The 13,751-nt window shown below is 36.6% G+C and overlaps 1 long non-coding RNA gene across 1 annotated transcript; it reads left to right on the top strand.

Annotated features, from left to right (window-relative positions):
• The first annotated feature begins 12,455 nt into the window (after positions 1-12,455).
• On the top strand, positions 12,456-13,255 carry LOC138912880 (uncharacterized). Its single transcript, XR_011418430.1, has 4 exons — positions 12,456-12,577; positions 12,743-12,843; positions 12,900-13,065; positions 13,123-13,255. It is a non-coding gene; the product is annotated as an uncharacterized lncRNA (long non-coding RNA).
• The last annotated feature ends 496 nt before the right edge of the window (positions 13,256-13,751 follow it).

The following is a 13,751-nucleotide window of genomic DNA, read 5'->3' as shown; positions in this document are numbered from 1 at the left end:
GTGACGTTTTCTAGTCCGCAAGTTTTACTAAAAGCTGCCTGTGAACCTAGTTTTCTACGTGGTTTTAGTAAGGACTTTTTAAAGGTATTTATTTAACTTGAAAATGTGTACCAAATTTAATAAATATTGCAACCTTTAGTGTATATTGTTTTTCATAAACTATTATTTTTTTTAACAAAAAAAATCTATTAAGGGTCTTTATTACGAAAGGAAAAATATAAAAACAATATTTATATTATTTTTTGTACATTTTTTCTTTAAATATCCTTGTGGCCGCCCTCGCTTGTTGTGGCATAAGCTGCCATAGTTTCAGCAGTCCTATCACTCACTCCTGCGCCTTCCGTTGGCTTATCCGCTCTTTCATCCCGTCCCCCGAGAGTTTTCCGCCCCCTCCACTAACCACCCCCATCCCTTATCTGCACTGCCCCTTCTTTCCCAAAAGCTGAGTGGGAAAAATAAGAAAACAAAGATGTGTTGCTGCAGCTTCGTTGCATTTTTATCAGCTACATGCAACTGGCTCTTGCTTTCTCTTTCCCCAAACCATTGCTCTCTCTTTCTCAGCGTTGCATGCATAAATATTGCACATGCAAAATTGGAAATAACTGATGGATGCCGTCAAAAAATGCTGCTGCCACAACCGCTGACTTCCATCTCTACACGCACCCAGTCAACTTTTCACGCCCACTTTCCGCGGCGACATTGCCAAAGAGGCGGAAAAAAATATATTATATAGGCGTGGCAAGAAGTATGTTTGTAAATTCCTCTGACATTAATAAATCGATGAATGAAAAATCCCCCACCTATACACGAGCAGTTGTGGCCAAAACTAAAGTTTTTCACAATATCAGCGGAAGATATAAGAACTTATTATGATTAGCCAAAAAAAAAATATATATTAAAACCACTTTTATAGCTGTAAATTTGTATATATTTTATAGTTTATCAATTCCTATAATTATACCCGTTACTCGTAGAGTAAAAGGGTATATTGTATTCGTGCAAAAGTATGTAACAGGTAGAAGGAAGCGTTTCCGACCCCATAAAGTATATATATTCTTGATCAGGATCACTAGCCGAGTCGATCTAGCCATGTCCGTCTGTCCGTCTGTCCGTCTGTCTGTCTGTCCGTCTGTCCGTATGAACGCTGAGATCTCGGAAACTATAGAAGCTAGAAGATTGGCATTTTGCATGCAGATTCTAGGAATTCCTACGCAGCGCAAGTTTGTTTCAAAATGGTGCCACGCCCCCTCTAACGCCCACCATCGCTTATATACGATTTTAAAAATTTTAATATTTTGGAAAAGTAAAAATGCAGTTTTATTGTGTTTATCAATACCTATCGAAATGTAGAAGAAATTTTTCAAATCGGACCATTCGTTAAAAAGTTATGCGTGATCAACGTTTTCTATCTCTATCTCCATCTCCCTCGCACTCCCTTTACCTGAGTAACGGGTATCTGATAGTCGGGGCATCCGACTATAACGTTCCCTCTTGTTTTATTATTACGACTGCCACTATTGTTTTGACATCAGCTGTATACCATTCCCTGCGGCGAAAGCTGCTACCCTTTTTGCTTTGCAACAGCCTGTGGGGCACTTTAGGCCGCCCATTTGACAAAAGCACCACCCAACCACCCCTCCCCCCTGTCACACATACACACTTGCATTTTTAATTAATTTCATGCAATTTGTTCAACCAGCAACAACAAGAACAGCAGGCTGCAAAAAAACAGGTGTGTAAAAGGGGGCTGAATGGAAACAGGGGTACAAAAAAAGGAGGGGATGCACAGGTGGAAAATGGCACAAAGGGGTGATGAGGTGGGAAGGGGTGTCGCTTTGCCGCTATGCAATTTGCCGGCGTTAAGCCGATAAGTGCATTTTTAATGTGAACCCAATGAATTTTCTATTACATTTTAATTTAAAATAACAAAAACAGGATAAAAGGCAAAGCCAAGGGGGTGGCGAGCACAGACGGAAGCTCAGTGTAATTCGGTTTAACATTTAGATTAATTATATTCATCGATGGAAATTTTAATAGGGGGATAAATCTTTTCCATTTGTAAATCAATCATGACTAGAAAATAATTCTCGCACGTTGCCTTTTTTTTGTACACCCACCACTAGAGAACTATCAATTAGGTTAATGGGAAGCTTATGTCGGGGAAAAGCGGAGAATTGAAGGCCGAAGGCCGCTAATGAATGGAGATTATGGGAGAATAAATTGCATTTTGATAACCCGGACACATTTATGGTAAGGCCACTGCGGGCTTATGATGTTATTTGGCGTCATTAAAGAAGGAATGAGGATTTTTGGTTATATTTATTTAAAATTATTTAGCAATTGCAATTAAAATATATGTAAAATATTATTAGGGTGTTCAATTGCGTTGCAAACTTTGTAAAGTGTAAAAGTGTAAGGTAGTTCCAACAACAATTTCTATACAAAAAAATTTTCAAAAGTAGGCCTTTAAAACTATTTTGTATAGAAATTGTTGTTGGAATTGATATACACTTTTCCGCTTTACAAAGTTTGCAACGCAATTGAACTCCCTATATATATATAAAATATGAAATACATGATTTAATTTAAATTGGAATTTTTCAAATCTTTGACCATTAAATTAACAAATTGGTTAAACTGCCAAGTGATAAATAAAACACACAATTTTCCAAAATAACCGCTCAAAAGTGCCCACTAAAAGCCCTGAATTGGAATGACATTGATGAATCAGCGAGAAAAAAACTTTCAATTTAAATTATAAATAAATACCATGCCCCTTAGATAAGACAGTTATAGTCAATCCATAAAAAGCAAGCCCAGCTGCCGAAAAAAGAGAGATTCATCAAAAGATACGTATGCATGCCAAACTTCATTTACGGTTAAAAACAATTTTTATAACCAATTTTTATGGGGGCGAAACGAACCAAGGGCCATCGCGCATAAAAAATGATGTAAATTTTTTAAAAGTCCCAACTTGTTTACAAATAAATAGCAGCGATGTTAGCGAAGGAATGGGATAGCAAAAACTGGGGCAAAAACAAAAACAAATTTTAATCCCAGCCAAACACTTGACTCTGTAATATTCCACTCTGTCGGGCCCCCGGTAATTCCCCCTTTCCCCGGATTCGTTTTTTCGGGGGAGTACCCCCACAGATTTATCTCGCTTAATTTACCGTTATTTGGGCATCAGCTTTGCAACAATGCAAAAAGAGCGAGACAGGGAAAGATGAAAACAAAATAAAAATAAACCTTCGCATGGCCCATAAAATTTCATTAGCGTCATATTTTCAAATAATTTTCTTCTTATTTTTCCCTGCCCTCCTTTTCGTGCTGTTGCTTTTTTTTCCTTTTTTAGGGGTCCTAGAAGTCCTTTTCTCCTGTCCCCCTCTCAATCGTTGCGCCTGACTGGTCTCTGGAGAAGTTTTCCCACCTAACGAAGGTATAATCATAATTTGAAATTGCTCATTCGAATCTTAGATTGGATTAAGTGCGAATTAGAACATCAATAAGCGGAGGGGGCGTTAAATGTAACGCAACATTGACGACAAATTCCCCCTCCCCAAAGGATCCCCAAACAAAGGGATCAAAGCAGGATTTGCCAAAGGATATGGGCGGGAGTCCCAAGGAGGAGGTGAGACAGTAGGTGCAAATGTGCCAAAAGTGGTTGTCGAGGTGCTCAAGCAGGCAACTTAATGAGCATTGACAGTCGTCGACAAAACTATGGCCGCATTAAATCGTTATAGAGCCACAAAAGCTTCTGGGGTATTATGGGTTAATCAGGGAGTTTGTAATGCACGCGACTACAAGCCTAGCATAGGTAAGCCCAAAATAAATTTTGACCGACAAATAAAAAGAAAAATTTGAATCCATTTAATTTAATTTAAGAAAAGAAGTCTAACTAAAAACCATAAACTATATTCACAATTAAGTGTAGGTACACATAAACGAAAAATATGTGATTATTTTTTGCAAGAATTTGGTTAAAAAATAAGTAACTAATATAATTAAATTTTATACCATATTAAAATATTTTATAATTTCTTATACATTTTTCCATTTTTTTTTTTTAAATTTTACATATTTATTTATAGAAAATTGTATATCACCACGATTTAATAAGGCAAAGCAGGTGAAATTTTTAAATTACTTCCCTATTATTTACAAATTTGAATGCCTTTATTTCGATTATCCAACTTAATTTCTTCCGAGAGCATTCCAACTTCGTTAACCCATTGTTAACCATTCATATAATATCTATGCACAAATTGCCTGAAATCGTTCAACAATGTTACAAGCTTTCGAAGGCAAATCCTGTGTAACTTTTTTAGCTCATCAAGCTGGAAACGTTTGGACAGAAGCCGCTGGCGGTTGGGCCAGAGAAGGGCTTCTATAGGGACCATATACACTAGCCTACAAAACTTTTACTTATTCTGACTTTTAACGGTTTAAATAAAAATTGTATTGATAAATTCTATAATGGAATGATTATGATTAATTAAATTATTAAACAGACGCAAAATAACAATAAAAAAATGTAAATTAAACCTTGAAAATATACAGAAATATGTAGCATATATTTACTGTTCTTCTTTAGTCTATATAATTAATTAGCTCAAATAAAGGATTATCAATTTCTTTTCATTTCAACATTTTCTGCTCAGCTACCCGCCAAATCCCTGTGACTAGTGTTATATCAATGCACCGACTGAGCAAGACAGAGGGAAATGTCGGGCGAAAGGACACGCACATTGGCAGGACCAAGAGGACGAACTCTGGAGGAGATGAGCAAGCCTTCGGGGCTGCAACTAACAAATTATCCCCAGCCAAGTGTGAGAACTGTGCGTGTGCATCACTCAAAATGTGTCGCTACTGCTGGGGAAATGGAAATGGAAGTGGATGTGGATGTGGATGCCATCTCAAGCATGTGGTCATCACCAAGCACAAACAACAAAGCCGAGGTTCTGTTGTCTGGTAAATTAAGAACAATCCCCAGCAATTTCCGGTACGAGAAACTCGAAAAATTTTCAAACTTTCCGTTGGGTTGGGTTCACTGTTAAATAGAGGATAAAAGAGACTTAATTTCGAGTGTAGAATGAGCGGATAAAACTTTGGACTTTCTGCAATCCCCTGCAGGTATATGACATGGAACGGAAGTCGTGTCGTCAGAAAGAAAGTTGCAATATGAAGTGAAGGATAGAGGGACAGCCGGATAGATGGAAAGACACACAGAGCTCTTGGTGAAGGCCTGCCAAAAACCGACTCCAAAGCCAAGAGGAAGTCGAACAGCCCTCAAGGCGTTGTATGGGCACTTTTGTGCATTGTTTCCCAGCAGCATGAAATTCGCAAAAGTTCAATATTTCGAGTATGCCAACGGCTGACTCAAGGCAAAGTTGAGCAATGCTTTAATTGGTTTTAGATGCAAATGGTGGTTTGGGATTTTTTTATTAAAAACAGCGTCGAACGCCTAGAAAATAGAGATATTGGTTTATTATATAGTTTCAAATAATATTTTAATGTGTTTAAAAACATACAGAATTTAATTGTGATTCTGAAATATTATTAAATCGTAATATAAATTTATCAAAATTGCAGATTTAATATTCTTTTTTCTTAGCTCATTCTTAATGTCCTCATGGCCTAACTTTAAATTTCTCCTCAACCTCAATCGCTTCGATGTTTGCATATCTCCCGAAGCTTCTTGCTGATTTATTTTTCATTCAAAGTTAATTTATTAGAAAATAGCCGGACAAGTTATTATCTAACCGAACCAAAGTGTGTGAAGAGGGGGAGACGGGCGGTAGAATGCGACCCAATCTGGATTAGGGCCTAAACTGTATCTAAGGCCGAGTGGCATTTGGGGTGTATATGCTGATGTTCGACTTTAAATGAAGTAGAAATTTTCGGTATCCCCCGGAACACGTCTACGTAAAGTCCGGCCCTGTATCTTTGCCATAAAATTACGCGCATCGTTAGTTGACGATTTGCACCGGACAGAGGACAAAACAGTGTCAAAGATGGGCGGTTAAAGGCATTTCGGGGCGGGGCGTGTGGCCAATGCAAATGAATGGACATTCGGAAAATACGGTTTGGGAAATGGCCTCGATGCTGAGCAAGAAAATTAAGTAAATTTCTCTTCGCAAGTCATTTAATTTATTTAGTGGAAGAGAAGCACACTGAAAAAAATGGTCCAATCTTGTAATTTGTTATTAAATTATTTATTTTGTTTTATATAAGATATATACCCATTATTTTTAAATTATATATACATTAATTGTACATAAACCATTTATAAATAGATTCACTTTATTTGCAATATTTTTTCTCATGTCCTTGATGGGAGGCAACCTCAAGGGCGTGTCCACGAAAGAAGAAACTGGAGCAGAGTCTTAAATTACCAAAACCGCACACACAAACCCCGCTCACTCCTGTTTTCACCCAAAAAGTAATGAATTCAATGATTTTATTGACTTTTGTTTGTAATTTATTAGTGATGAAGATAGAGCAGAAGAGTGTGGGAGCAGACACGCCCCCAAAGGTTGTCGGGGACCGTTTTTCCTCCTCAGTCGTTTTCTTTCCCATTTCGGCAACATTTTTTTTCACCACTGACCTTCCCGCCCATTCCATGACCTTGTCGGCATGTTTGCAAAGGCAAAGAACATGTGTCGGGGTCGAAAGTTTTCACTTTTCTCCGCCACCCCCCGATTGCATCAATCAAAGGCTTCGCTTAGTGCTGAGCCAAAGAAAACTCAATTAAAACAAATAGAAATTAATTGAAAGTCTGCGGCAGGAATGCACATAAACACGCCGATTTAACTGTGGGTGAATCGAGTAAACAACACACTCAAACTGAAAAACGTAATTGGCTCAAGGGTTGAGGAAAACGCATTGTAAAAGGATTTTCCAAGGAAACCTAATCCCCGCGTTATGTAAACAAAACAAATGGCGATTAAATAGCTAGACAGTTGAAGGAGGTGCTCCATTAATTGATATTTATAAATAACGAAGCAGCAGGAATATTAAGAAGAAAGGGTTCAGGATTGAGTGAGCTGTCTGTGGGGAGAAGAGTAACGAAACTAATTGAAAGAACTTTATTTTATGGCGGCTTTTATCTCTAGGTTGCGCAAAGGGTTAAGGGTTGCTTATTTTTGTTCAAATAAAATAATATAATATACCTCCACCTTTTACTGAATGTAATTATTACCACACTGAGATTAAAAAAAGTTATCTGTTGAAAATAATTTTAAAAAGGCTCGTATACATTTATTTTTGAAATAATTGTTAACAAATTGTAAATAAGTGGTTGGTTAAGTATAAGATAATGAACCAATCTCTGTTAACACTTTGGTTTACAATTTGTTAAAAATATTTCAAGAGTTAACCCCGCTTTTAAAATTAAAAAAAATACACACACAAACTTTTTCCAAGAACTTCATATGAAAATAGTACCAAATAAAACCCCTAGCACTTCCTAACCACTTTTACAGTCATTTCCATCCCCAGGCAATCATTTTAAAGTCCATCCATCAATCCCTCCATCAACCTGTGAGTAGGAAACAAAGACCTCAAGCCCTATACCGCGATTTATTTAGCTACTCGAAACCCACTCAGCTTAACCGCAAAAAGTCGCCTCGCATTTTTATCCTCGAACTGCACTCATGTAAATGGATATTGATATGGGGGCCACGCCCTCGCCAAAAAGTGTATCTGGAAACCGAACAGCATTTGACGCTTTGGCACCTTGACAATTTGTATGGCAAACCCAAGGAAACATCGCTGGATAACTAAAGAAAATAGAAATAAAAAACTGAAACGCAAGTTGTAAACAACGGGAAAGAAAGATCAGCAAGTGTAAAAGGTAAATCGCTGACATGCAATGCACATTTTTCAAACAGTCCCAAGCTCGTGGCATTAATATTGGCGAATTGAGATATAGATACTCCCCATAAACCCGTAATTTGAGTGAGACGGCAACAGTCGCAGCAGAGCGAGACGAAGCAAAGCGAACGGTGTACACAAATTGCCATTTGGCGTTAACTGAGAAATGCACTTTTAAGCTATCGCAGTTCCTCCGATTCCAACCCACATCCCTTGACACCGAGTTGAGCTGCTAGTCATTGAATGCAATCTGTCAGGATATTTTGGGTGTGTTTGGAGCGATGGGAGGACACACATTATGCAAGAAGTAGCGGAATATATACACTTATAGGAAGAGAATTTTATAATAAAATACCTTATTAATTAGTTTTTTTTCAGAAGATATAAAAGATACCTTATTACATTTATTATATTAAAAAGTTTATTCACGTTAGAAATATTTATTTCACTCATTCTCTGATAAACATCACAAAATAATAGAATACAATATAAATATAAAATTAAAAAAACGTATTGCTTTGTATGCCTAAAAAAATGTTTACGGTTGTAATGTTAAATATTTTGTTTTATATCCGCACATTTTCCAAGTTAAAGCCATTTAAAAATAAAGTTAAATACTTTTACCCACGATATATACGGAAATTGTTTGAAACCATATACATAAACTAAGCGGAAACTGAAATGCCTTCAGATTAGCATATGTGGCTTGTCAAAGAATCAGAAAAGTTAAGGCACTTTTGCCCTATAGTAGGGCATTAAACACAACCCCAAGGCGAGCCCCTAGTGGCATGCAACATTTTTTTGTTGCTACGAAAGTTGGCAACTTTTGACTGAATTGCATATAGCAGGGGGATCTTTGTGTGTGTTTGACTTATTTCGTTTTTTTTTTCGTTTTTTCTTAGTTGCCTGCTCAACGTTGTGCTCCTCTATAAACAACAGTTACTTAGCATTAGCGTGTAGCGCAACTAAAAGCAAACGCCAGGGCACGTAGTAGAGGTGGAAAATCCCAAAGCACTGGCGAAATTCCATGGCTCAAAGGGGGAAAAGGCGGAAAATGTGAGGGGTAAATCCAGCCTGATGTATGTGTGCTGCCTGCATGTCTAAGTACTAAACCAATTGCAAGAGCAACAACTGGCTGGCATTTCCACCTGTTCGCTGGTTCGCTGGCTCACTGGCTCACTGCTCCATCACCTGGAGCATTCAGTTGACCTCAGCATCGACAGCTGGAGCAACAAGCAGCACTTAACAAATGGTAAAAGCATCAACAAGCTTCCGCATCTTCCGCATCCGCAACGGAACGCCATGTCGAGATCCGAGAAGCGAGATGTAAGGATGCGAGATGCCAAGCGCCGGCGAAGGCAGATAGAATGTCTTAGCTCTTGACGCTCTTGCCAGCTACCAGCTAATACACTAAGGAAAAAAATCTGTTAAGAAATTGAGTTGATATATTTCAATATAATCTCAATAAAATTTAATAAATAAATGTATCGATTATAGTCATAGAAAAGATGTATTATTATCTAAATTAAGTTTCGAATTACACGATTTACCAACTTAATTAGCCATTATAATTTGCAATACCTTTGTAAAATGATATTTTTAAAGTATTAAGTATTTTTGTTGACGGGAAGTATTTAGCTAACAACAATATTAAGATAAAGAACTAAAATCGAAAAAGAATCACTTGTTTGTTTAACAAATTAATAAAAAATAATAATTAACTTCACCTTTTTTTTTAATACTTTTAGCTTTTCTTTCCTTACAAAAAGTTGTAGTAATCGAGCTTTGAATATATACCTATTTGTCAATATCTTATGAAATTCTAATTTAATATTAAGGGTAGAAAAAATAAAATATTTTTAAAATTCGTACAAAATTCTCATTTTTAAAAGTGCTAGAAAAGTGATGTACAGCTGAAATTACTTTTTGTGCACACATTTTTCGTTGTGCAGCTTCCGGCTGTTGTTGTTACAATTGTTGTTGTGGCTGTAGCTGTTGAGCGATTATGCCAAGGAGCCCGGCGATGTCGGTGGCGTTACCTTTACCGTTTTACCTTTCCCGTTCCTTAACTTTAGCCTTTCCTCTACTTCTACCTTTAGCTTTGCCGTTGCCTTTGCCTTTGCAGGCACTTGAATGGCATGGAGCACGTGTAAAGCGTCTGAAGTGTGTCGGCATGGCATTGAATCAAGGGGAATGAGGCTTTCTTTCCCTGGAAGAGTATGTACGATAGTCAGGCGACACAAAGCTAAGTGAAAAGTGTAAAAAGTAAACATTTTTCAAAGTTAAACTTCAGTTGGCAAAGGAATTAGAGAAGAGAGATAGGTGGAAAATTTGAAATTGACATCAATAAATGTTTGGTTTTCGAATTAAGACTGGAAATGGAAAAAGCATCTGATTGCGGCTTAAATAAAAATAATAAAAAACTTGTCCTACCAGACATTTAACTTTCCTACCCCATTTCATTAACGGTGATACCATATAAAGTTCATGGATTTAAGTATTCTTTTTAATAAAAATATATTTCGAATTTGGTTTTTATTGAACTTTAATTTTGCTAGTAATTTTCAAAAGAATTTATAACACATTTCCTAATTGCTTTTAGGAAGACCATTTAGTTTTGTAAATTTCCCTTAACTAAAGACCCGCCTTTCCTGTTATGTTATATCAAACCCCTAAGACGCCTTGGAAATTGCTCTTTCCCCGAATGCAATTTTCCCGCTTTCCAACCCCTTTCAGCCATTCACAATCCTTCAGAAATTGTGCTATTGCGAAATGAACTTTTCATTTAGCATAACAAAAGGGAAAAGCGGCGCCCTGCTGCCACGCCCCCGCTTTTCGCGAAACTCTCTAAAAACTCGTCTAAGTCTTGTGCCAATTTCCCTCCTCAGAGCTTTTGTTTTGTTATGTAATGCATGTTTATGGTTTTTCATCATTAATTTGTCGATGAAACTTATGGCAATATTCCCAGGCAATGTTTGCACAAGCATTACAGCTGAGAGTGTGTGGGTGGAAAGCGGAAAAGTGGGCGGGAAATTGGGCGAACAGTTTGTGTGCGTGTGTGTGTGTGGGTAACTTTTCAGTGGAATTTGACGATTTTCTGGGTTGCGTTCTGTGTTATTGTTTGCCAAGTTTTTGCATATTATCAACGGCAGCAGCAGCAGCCGAAATGCGTTCATAAAATAATGTAATCTGTTTAAAAACAAACATGTCTTGAGCAATTTCGCGCGACTAGGGACATATTAAAATGAGAGGCGGTCCCTTTTGCCCCACCTCCGTTTTGGTCGCCCCCTTCTTACCACAAAATTCTTGCCCCACCTAAAACAACAAGCCAGAAACAAAAACAACAGTCGAAGAGGCTAAAAGTAGCGGTAGCAGCCAAGAGCCGTTTACAAGAATAAGTTGGCAAGAAAATGGTAGGCGTACGGCGAGGGAATTCCACCAACAAACAATCTACAGTAATCACATAGAAGTTTACAGCCTAAATATTTAAATTTTTTAATATTGATTTTTCTTAATATTTATCTTATATGTCATTCAAAAACAATTTGAAAATTTATTTTTATGTAAAGTTTTTTGAATACCTCTAAAAGATACTTTTACTTATAAGTGTTTCTTTTAAGTATCTTCAATTTTTAAAATATAAGATTTACATTAAAATAACGTTTTTTCTGGATCGTCGGTAATAAATGGAAAGTTTCTCCGCTTTTCTATCTTTTTATTGAATTTATATTTTATTTTAGTGTCGGTCGTGTTGTACTATTTTAGCTTTCAGTTTCTCCAGGGACCACTGTAAAACCCCAGCTCCTTTCCTCGTGCTTCTTACTTTAACTCCTCGTTGTGGAAACAAATTTTATGCCAAGATAAGTGAGACGGCGAATGCGTCGGCGACAGCGATAACAACTTTCCCGTTACCAACGTGGCTGCAATTTTAGCGAGTGAAGTTTTTGAAAATTCATGATGAAAACTAAAAGAAGACGCGAGACGACGACGTTCCAGGCAGCCATGGGTTAAGCCATAGAATAGGGGGGAAAGTTTTCCGGCATTTGGAAGCGAGAACCCCAGCGACCAACATTTTATGTATATTGACAAGTTATTAAAGTGATAACTGAGCAGCTTGAAGCTCAATGGCAGTGCCATTAAATCAAAGCAAGCGCCAACAGCGGATAAATCATCATTTCCAGGTGAGCAAACTAAGAGACAAAGATAAATTCATAAATAGCATGCTTTTGACTTTCCCTGGAGAAGTGTTCGTTTACCCGCTAGGATATTTACAAAGTATTATTTGGGCAACACCATGAATTAGAATAAATACCTTGATCATGTTTAAATAGAATTTAATTCACTTAAATAAATCCTCTGTGTATAATCTATATTAATATAATTGTAAACCTATATTTATATACAAAAATCTACTCCATTTTAGATCAACAGATAGGTAACCAAAGAATAACATTTTAGGAATATTATTTATTTTGTCACATACCGTAAACAGCGGAAGTAAGTTTCTTACTATTTTTAACCCACTACTAAAGCACTGATTCAACATTTCCCTGACTTAATTGTCAGACAAAACTATCTAATTTAAATGAAACAATAAAAATGTGTCGTAAATGTAAGTGTAAATTTGGCGTTCGTGAGATATCGATTACAGTTAATGCTCTTGCTACCGTTTACCCTTTTTGTTTTTTGAGTCATAAGAAAGGTATTTCAAATTATTGGTGGTGACACAGAAATCACTTTGCAAATTCGTGAGGAATTTTTATTGATGGACACTATAAGTTCAGCCATACTGATCGCAAAGTAATCTCTTTGTAACCCCCTAATAGGTCCATTTTGGATATAAGTCCCAATAAAATTTTTCTTTTAGGAAAAGGTCGTGAAACATATCATTATATTACCACGTTTGGACTTTTTCTTTTGTGGGAGATTCCTTTGGCTATTATAATAATCTTGACTTGTCTCAAAAAAGTATTAATTACTTATTTCTATATCAAAGTTTTATATATTGTTTTATTTATTTGCAGCGAGTAGTAAAATGCTTAATGCCCTTCGCTTATACTTGCTTTGTCATAAGCACGCTAACCAGCGCCTATATTTTCCTAAACGCTAAAGGCGTAGAAGTTTTAAACTGGGTAGACTTTCCTGATGTAGGCGGACAAAGTGACATGACGTGGGCTTTGTGTCTGTGGGGTGGGTTTTGAAAAATTCTGATAAATATTTCATATGAACTAATCGATTGCTATTTAGTTTCTGCATTAATAGCCCTCTTGGGTCAAGTTTTTTATGGTCTCTATATGAAGGAAAAAATGCAACGACATAGACCTGAATAAATTATTAAAAATGTGAAATAGAAGTAATAGGTACGTAATTCAGTACTAGGTGAAATTAAAAATAAATTGTAAAAAATATATTTAATATTTAATATCGAGTCATTTTAAAATTGATCACCAATATAAAACTTTGGAAATATGTCAATGTATGTAAATTATATATAAGCTTTCCAAGCTAAGCGAAAACCGAAATCCATTCTACGCCACCTAATTGGATTTACTTGAAAATCTGTGGATCCCTATTTTCCCCTTAAAAACTGGAAACAAAAATGCGAAACGTCAAAATTCCCACCAAAACCAACAACAAACACAAGAGAAAAGTGACGCAACGTCTGCAGAATTGTCCCGTTTGTCAAAAAGTTTTAGTTGCTAAAAAAAAATGCTGCTTGCAGTGGAATAAAAGTTGTTTAACAATAACTAAAAACCCTGCCCTCACCCCACGAATTGCGCTTTTGTGTTAAAACATTTTACAAGCGCTGGAACTGGTTGGAAAATTGTTAAAATTGTTAAAATTGCTCTACGATGCCGGCAGCGTTAGATTTTCAC

The sequence above is a fragment of the Drosophila takahashii genome, chromosome 3L, assembly GCF_030179915.1.
Source record: "Drosophila takahashii strain IR98-3 E-12201 chromosome 3L, DtakHiC1v2, whole genome shotgun sequence".
In the NCBI taxonomy this organism is placed as follows: Eukaryota; Metazoa; Arthropoda; class Insecta; order Diptera; family Drosophilidae; genus Drosophila; species Drosophila takahashii.
The sequence above is the reverse complement of the archived record's forward strand: the minus strand, read 5'-3'. Positions and strand labels throughout refer to the sequence as shown.